The sequence below is a fragment of the Cyprinus carpio genome, chromosome B3, assembly GCF_018340385.1.
Source record: "Cyprinus carpio isolate SPL01 chromosome B3, ASM1834038v1, whole genome shotgun sequence".
NCBI lineage: Eukaryota > Metazoa > Chordata > Actinopteri > Cypriniformes > Cyprinidae > Cyprinus > Cyprinus carpio.
The window spans coordinates 21,696,464-21,704,166 of NC_056599.1; the positions used below are offsets into that span (position 1 = coordinate 21,696,464).

General features: G+C 35.0%; 1 pseudogene; it reads left to right on the forward strand.

The window, feature by feature from the left end:
* The first annotated feature begins 1,353 nt into the window (after positions 1-1,353).
* On the forward strand, positions 1,354-7,348 carry LOC109062411 (annotated as a pseudogene).
* Positions 7,349-7,703: the final 355 nt, after the last annotated feature.

The window sequence follows — 7,703 nt, forward strand, 5'->3', positions numbered from 1 at the left end:
AATAGTGCTAGGGCCCTATTGAAGGTGGAAAATCAGCAATTGTATTATATTATTATTTAGTTTATTTTAAGCTCCTATATATTCAATCTCAGAAATGGAAATCATTCAAGTTTGCATGTTTGAGCGAGAGGTTTGACAAGCTCAGGGTTACAAAGTGCAAGTTATTTCAGTTTTAGTTTCATTTTAACCCATTAGATGATATTCAGTTTACTGTTTAATTTACCGCAATGTATCAGGCAGTAGTACTGCAAAAATGTTTTGAATTACCTACAGGCCAGGTGAGGACATCATATTCCCAGTAATTAGTGCAAGAAAAACTCTCTGTGCTGAAACTAAAAAGATAAATTAAATGGGAATAAATGTTATTTAATAAATTTTATTTTATAGTAATGTATATCAATCCTGCACACTACATTCATGATCATTATTAGCTCATTATTAGTCATTAACAGCTAAAGTATGATCTCATCTTCATATGTGAGACATGCATTTGTGCTCCTGGGCTGTTGAGAACTTATTTTAGTTTAAAAGAGGAGGAAACAGCAAAAAACTCCAGTTAAATGGCAGTTAAACTTGAAAATCATCTTAAAGTGCAAACATACTTAACTTTCATTGCATACACACTATTAACAACGCTTAGCAATTACTTAGATTAATTATACTGTGCATTATGGTATTTGTGAATAGCTTAGTGTCTTAAATGTTCAAAGATTGACGTTTAGAGATCCTGTCCACAAAGATGCATTACACTTTGGTCACAGTACAATAGATCCTGTCTTTTAGTATTGAGTTTTGTCAAATGCATTACCTTACAATAACTGTAGTTTTCTCTCTTTTTTTACTCCATTAAAATCCTTATTTAAATCTCTTAAATACCTTTCATTTTTATCATATTAAAATGTTTTAAATAATATAATCTTATTTTAATAATTATATTTTTAACTAGAAAATTATAATAAATCGAGGTTATTGAATTAGCCTGTTTATTTGTTTATTTTGATAAATTCCCTTTCTTAATTCCATAGAAAAACTGCCTACAGACCTAAATAGTAATGCATCAAACATAATTAGCATATAATATAATATAATATAATATAATATAATATAATATAATATAATATAATATAATAGTGAATGAAGTTAGTTGTTTGTCCGCGTATCATGTTATGATGAAATGTAGTTGCTACAAAGAAAGACGGAAAGAAAAACAGAAGGAAAGAAAGGAAGAGGTCAACGCGGAAGTTGGTTGTAACCAGCTGCAGTTCGACCAAAGGTTCGACCGCAACAGACCGCCTCTGATTGGGTGACATTTTACCGATCTGTGATTGGTTGAGGTTGTAGTGGCCTGTGATTGGTTAATGTTTCAGTGCCAGTTCATACGTTAACTGTAGCGTTTGGTGACAAGTCAGGTCTGTGTTTGCTGTTGTTAGTTTGTTGTTAAAACCTTTCTCAGGATCGCACAGACTCTCTGCTGAAGCAGCGATGGCAAGTCACATCAAGAGCGATGAATCCGGTAAGCTGTTTGTCAAGTTATCCTGTTAGAAAAATAACTAAATATTTGGGCACACTTATCGTTGTTCGTTAGACGCTGCAGGCTTCATTTCCTTATTCCAGCACCTGAAGTAGGGTGTGTTTGTTTGAACATGAATCACGAGTATTCACGATCATACCGTCAAATATGCTTTACAACTGGAGTCCTCCAGCTCAATAACTCATATGCTGTTTAAGTCCCGAATGTGTATTTTGTTTTTGTTCTCCTTAGGGTCTGTGGAGCAGGACAGCGCTTTAGTGGGACTGACAGGTAGAACTGAATCCAGTTTATAACTCGTGTATGACCTGAATAGCAAAATGAAGAAGAGAGACGATCTGTGAAGTATAAATATTGAATTTGCCTATGTGTAAACTCTGCTATGCTTGACAAACTAGTTGTAAAGCCATTGAAAACCGGCCTGACCAGGTGCTCAACAAACAATACATGCTTGACCTTTGTGTATTTTCACTGACCTTTAGGTCTTCATTCTGTTACGCCACTGTGGTTTGAATCCTTGTGGACTGAATACATCTCTGAACATTTGCATATTTCATATTCTTGCTTTGCAAGTCAAATTTTAATGGTTTGAGTTAATTTTGCCTTTTCTTTCAGTCAGAGAGGACGTAACAGAAACTGATAGCATTAATCAAAGGTAAAAACCTTACTGTAACCATGTAGAAATTGTACAGTTTGGAGTTCAAGCATATTTATGTTGTTTTATGTCTCGTTTGTCAGTCTATTAAGTCTGGATCCTAATGAGGAGTATAAGATGGACCACAAGAAGCGAGGAATGGCTCTGATCTTTAACCATGAACATTTTTACTGGCAGCTCATGCTGAACAGCCGCTCTGGCACAGCTGCAGACAGGCAGAATCTTGTCAGAAGGTATTTGGCAAAAGTAATCAAGAAGACATAATTATAGTGCTCAAGTTGTTATATATACACCAGACAGTAGCAGTATCACATGACCAGTGTCACTGAGATCTGTGTCTGTCACACTAACATGACTGTGTCATTGTGTTGGTTGATAAAGAAACAGAACAATAACTAATTTGTCAATTTTCTTTCATATCTGTTGTCAGATTTCAAGATCTGGGTTTTGAAGTGAAGGCTTATGATGATTACAAACGGGAAGAAGTTTTATCCACAATCAGAGAAGGTGCCTCAGTATTTTCTCTTGTTTTGAGAAATGCGAGCCCAACTTAAATTTTCCAAGTTAAACACAGCAGCTTATCAACAGCATCTTTGCCACTGTTTAAATTTTTAAATATAATTATATCACACATATACAAGTGCATCTCAAATAATCAGTATATCATGGAAAAGTTCCTTATTTTTTTGTAAAAAAGCAAACTTTTTTTATATTCTAGATTCATTGCACATAAACTTAAATAAATAAATAAATAAATAAATTAAAATTATTTAATTATTAAATTAATTAATTAATTAATTTATTTAATTAATTAATTATTTTAATTCTGATGGTTATGACCAAGGATATTATAGTTTTTAATTTTTAAATTAGTTTTTAATTTTAATATTGTTTTCAAATTTCCTAAATTTCAGTTTAGTTTTAGTTAGTTTCATTAATGGTTTTGTTAGTTTAAGTTTAGTTTTTATTTTGTGAACACATTTCTATTTAGTTTTTATATATTTTAGTTTTAAGTAATTATAGTTTAGCAGAGTTAATGGAACACTTCCAGTGTAGACCAAAGCAAGACATTTAATTTGAGCAAAGTTGAATGTTTGCACAGTTTACAGTTAACTCTTGTGCAAACCTCTTAATAATGAAAATAAATTGAGTCTTTACAATTGAACAAAAACAAAAATATGCAACTTATGTGTATTAAATGTATTCATTCATATTTATATTAAAGGTGTAATCTTGTTAAACATGCCAATAGTTTACAAACAACAAGCTAATCAAGGTTTTCAGAGTTACTAGAAAGCTACAGGCACTACAGGAGTTTTTTATTCTGCGGGACAATGATCCTCCAGTGCTGGATTTGAGAAAACCTGTTCTTTGTAATTGTCATTGAAACTCTGTAAACTTTGTTTTTGTCCATCTGTGTTTTCAATGCACACAATACTGTATGCCCCGTCTCTCCCTCTATGAACATACACAATAAGAAGAAACAATGTCATTTCCTTTGAAACTTAATACTACTCTCAAAACTAAATACTGATATTATGATTTAAATGATGTTTGCACTTTACTTTGAACAGCCACTCCAGCGCGCACACTTTAGATGAGCAACGTAATCAATCCCATAAAGCCACTTTTACACAGGACACGTCTGCGGTGAAAACACCGCACGCTGCCGCTTTCTCTCATTTTGTCATTCATAATCGGAGTCTGATAGCCCCTATAGGAGTGTTACAAGCTTTGGAGTGTTACAAGCTGGTGCATAAAGAAGATCTGTTAAGTTGCAAAGACTAAAGTCTCAAATCCAAAGAGATATTCTTTATAAAAGTTAAGATTCAACCACGCCCCCAAAAAACACTCGTTCTAACATTCACGCCCCACATCTCTACATCACTGTGTGGGAAGATTTGCATAACACCACCCAAATGTTCACGCAAAGAAAGAGGGTGTAGCTTTTATTCTCGCTGCCATGCCATGTTGTGGAGATGCTGTGTGTTTTGTTTGTGAGGAAAGCAGAGCTACTTTGTTTGGTCTTCCAAAAGAGGACACAACTAGAAATCAGTGGTTAAGTTGTATTTACAACACTGTTCCAGAACAGTCCAACACAAATATTCAGATTCAATTTTAAATTTTCCTAAGCTGTAAGTCATAACTGTCAGAATTAAAACAAAAAAGCTCTTGAAATATTTCAGTTTGTGTACAATGAATCTAGAATATAATAAAATAACAAAAAAAAAATTTTTAATAAAAAAAAAGAACTTTTCCAAGATATTATAATTTTTTGAGATGCACCTGTACATCTATATGTATGTGTATACCTGTATATGTGTGATATAATTATTTTACAGTTTTCACACATTATTTTTCTGTTTTTATATACAGGTGCTGGTCATATAATTAGAATATCAAGTTGATTTCACTAATTCCATTCAAAAAGTGAAACTTGTATATTATATTCATTCATTACACAGAGAATGATATATTTCAAATGTTTATTTCTTTCAATTTTGATGATTATAACTGACAACTAAGGAAAATCCCAAATTCAGTATCTCAGAAAATTAGAATATTGTGAAAAGGTTATAAATATTGAAGACACCTGGTGCCACACTCTAATCAGCTAATTAACTCAAAACACCTGCAAAGGCCTTTAAATGGTCTTTCAGTCTAGTTCTGCAACACAAACAATCACAGAAGACTGCTGACTTGACAGTTGTCCAAAAGACGTCCATTGACACCTTGCACAAGGAGGGCAAGACACAAAAGGTCATTGCAAAATAGCAGTGTCCAAGCACATTAATAGAGAGGTGACGGGAAGGAAAAGATGTGGTAGGAAAAAAAGTGTACAAGCAATAGAGATAACCGCACCCTGGAGAGGATTGTGAAACAAAACCTATTCAAAAATGTGGGGGAGATTCACAAGAGTGGACTGCAGCTGGAGTCAGTGCTTCAAGAACCACTACACACAGACGTATGCAAGACATGGGTTTCAGCTGTCGCATTCCTTGTGTCAAGCCACTCTTGAACAACAGACAGCGTCAGAAGCGTCTCGCTTCAAAAAGGACTGAACTGCTGCTGAGTGGTCCAAAGTTATGTTCTCTGATGAAAGTAAACTTTGCATTTCCTTTGGAAATCAGGGTCCCAGAGTCTGGAGGAAGAGAGGAGAGGCACACAATCCACATTTCTTGAGGTCCAGTATAAAGTTTTCACAGTCAGTGATGGTTTGGGGAGCCATGTCATCTGCTGGTGTTGGTCCACTGTGTTTTCTGAGGTCCAAGGTCATAGCAGCCATATACCAGGAAGTTTTAGAGCACTTTATGCTTCCTGCTGCTGACCAACTTTATGGAGATGCAGATTTCATTTTCCAACAGGACTTGACACCTGCACACAGTGCCAAAGCTACCAGTACCTGGTTTAAGAACCATGGTATCCCTGTTCTTAATTGGTCAGCAAACTCGCCTGACCTTAACCCCATAGAAAATCTATGGGGTATTGTGAAGAGGAAGATGCGATATGCCAGACCCAACATTGCAGAAGAGCTGAAGGCCACTATCAGAGCAACCTGGGATCTCATAACACCTGAGCAGTGCCACTGACTGATCGACTCCATGCCACACTGCATTGCTGCAGTAATTCAGGCAAAAGGAGCCCCAACTAAGTATTGAGTGCTGTACATGCTCATACTTTTCATGTTCATACTTTTCAGATGGCCAAGATTTCTAAAAATCCTTTCTTTGTATTGGTCTTAAGTACTATTCTAATTTTCTAAGATACTGAATTTGGGATTTTCCTTAGTTGTCAGTTATAATCAAAATTAAAAGAAATAAACATTTGAAATATATCAGTCTGTGTGTAATGAATGAATATAATATACAAGTTTCACTTTTTGAATGAAATTAGTGAAATAAATCAACTTTTTGATGATATTCTAATTATATGACCAGCACCTGTATATAACGGATCAAACCTTTCGTCAAAGTCGTCCTAAAACCAAAACGTGTTCTTGTCTTAGGACAACTTTGAACTTTTTTTGATGCTTCAGATGTTGACTACTGTATCTTAAAAAGTTTCAAAAAAGCTCTGCTCTTACCACAAAAAATAGGACTTTTCTCTCAATTTGAAAAACATATCTATATTAATATACTTACAGCTGAAGTCAGCACCAGAATAAATATGAAAAAGTGTGAAATTTCATCACACTGTTTCAAAAATGATAGCTATAGCACTGACTGGTATGCTGGAGTCAACTTAATCATTAATGTTAATTATAACTTGAGGGAGAAGTCAAAACAGCATAGTGTAGGTTCTGTTTAATCCAGGGTGTTCCTTTGATTTCAGCTGCTGCTGCTAACCATGTAGATGCAGACTGTTTTGTCTGTGTCTTTTTAAGTCATGGGGAAAATGGTCACATCTTTGCCAATGATGGGCAGATCCAAATTCAAGAAATCACTGATTTGTTCAAGGGGGAGAATGCCGCAAGCCTTGTAGGGAAACCCAAGATCTTCATCTTGCAGGTAATTTGTCCTCCTTCCACAAAATGTCGCTGCGGTGTATTTACAGTAATGCAATATGCGAAAACACATTTCACACACCCCTTGTAAATGCATGCATTTCTTTGAACATAAGCTTGTCGTGGTGACAAACATGATGATGCTGTGACACCAATGGATGTGGTGGACAGTAAGGTCAATGAAGTGGTTGTGTGATCTTGGCGAGGCGCTCTGGACCCTTCCAGCAGGAGCAGATTTCCTTATGTGCTATTCGGTAGCTGAAGGTCAGTGCTTTAAGTTTGTTTGCTTTATTTTACCAAGATTTGTTAACGGTGTACTTTTACATACTGGATTAAATGCAGTTTACATCCATGACTTTTAGTTATGTCACGTTAAAGCAGTCACTGAGATTGTTTTTCTTCTTCTTGTAAAGGATATTACTCTCTCAGGCGAGACGGTGAATGGCTCGTGGTACATCCCAGGATCTGTGTGAGATCCTGAGGCGTTATGGATCTACACTGGAGTTCACTGACATCCTGACACTTGTTAACAGGAAGGTTTCCATTACGCAGTGTAGAAAACTGCAAGGATCGCTCTGCTTTAGGCAAAAAAACAAGTGCCTTGCTTTGCATCCATGCTTACTAAGAAGCTATTTTTCAGGCCTAAGAAGTAATATTAGTGTTAGGCCTTATTGCAGGTAAAATTCAGGGATTATTATTTTATTTGACTTTAGGTTGTGCTCCTAAATATACATCATTTTCAAAATGGAAATCATGCAGGTTTGCATGTTTTAGCCTGGAGGTTTGACAAGCTCAGGGTTACAAAGTGCAAATCGTTTAATTTTTTTTAATTTTTTTTGTTTTTTACCCAATAATGATAGATATTAGATTTCACTGTTAACACTAACAATACAAAAAATGCTTTGAATTACCTGCAGGCCAAGATGAAGACCATTGTTTTTTAATGCAATGAAAAAAATGGACAAAAGAAACCTTAAAATTTATAGAATTTTTTTTATAGAAATGTATATTAATCC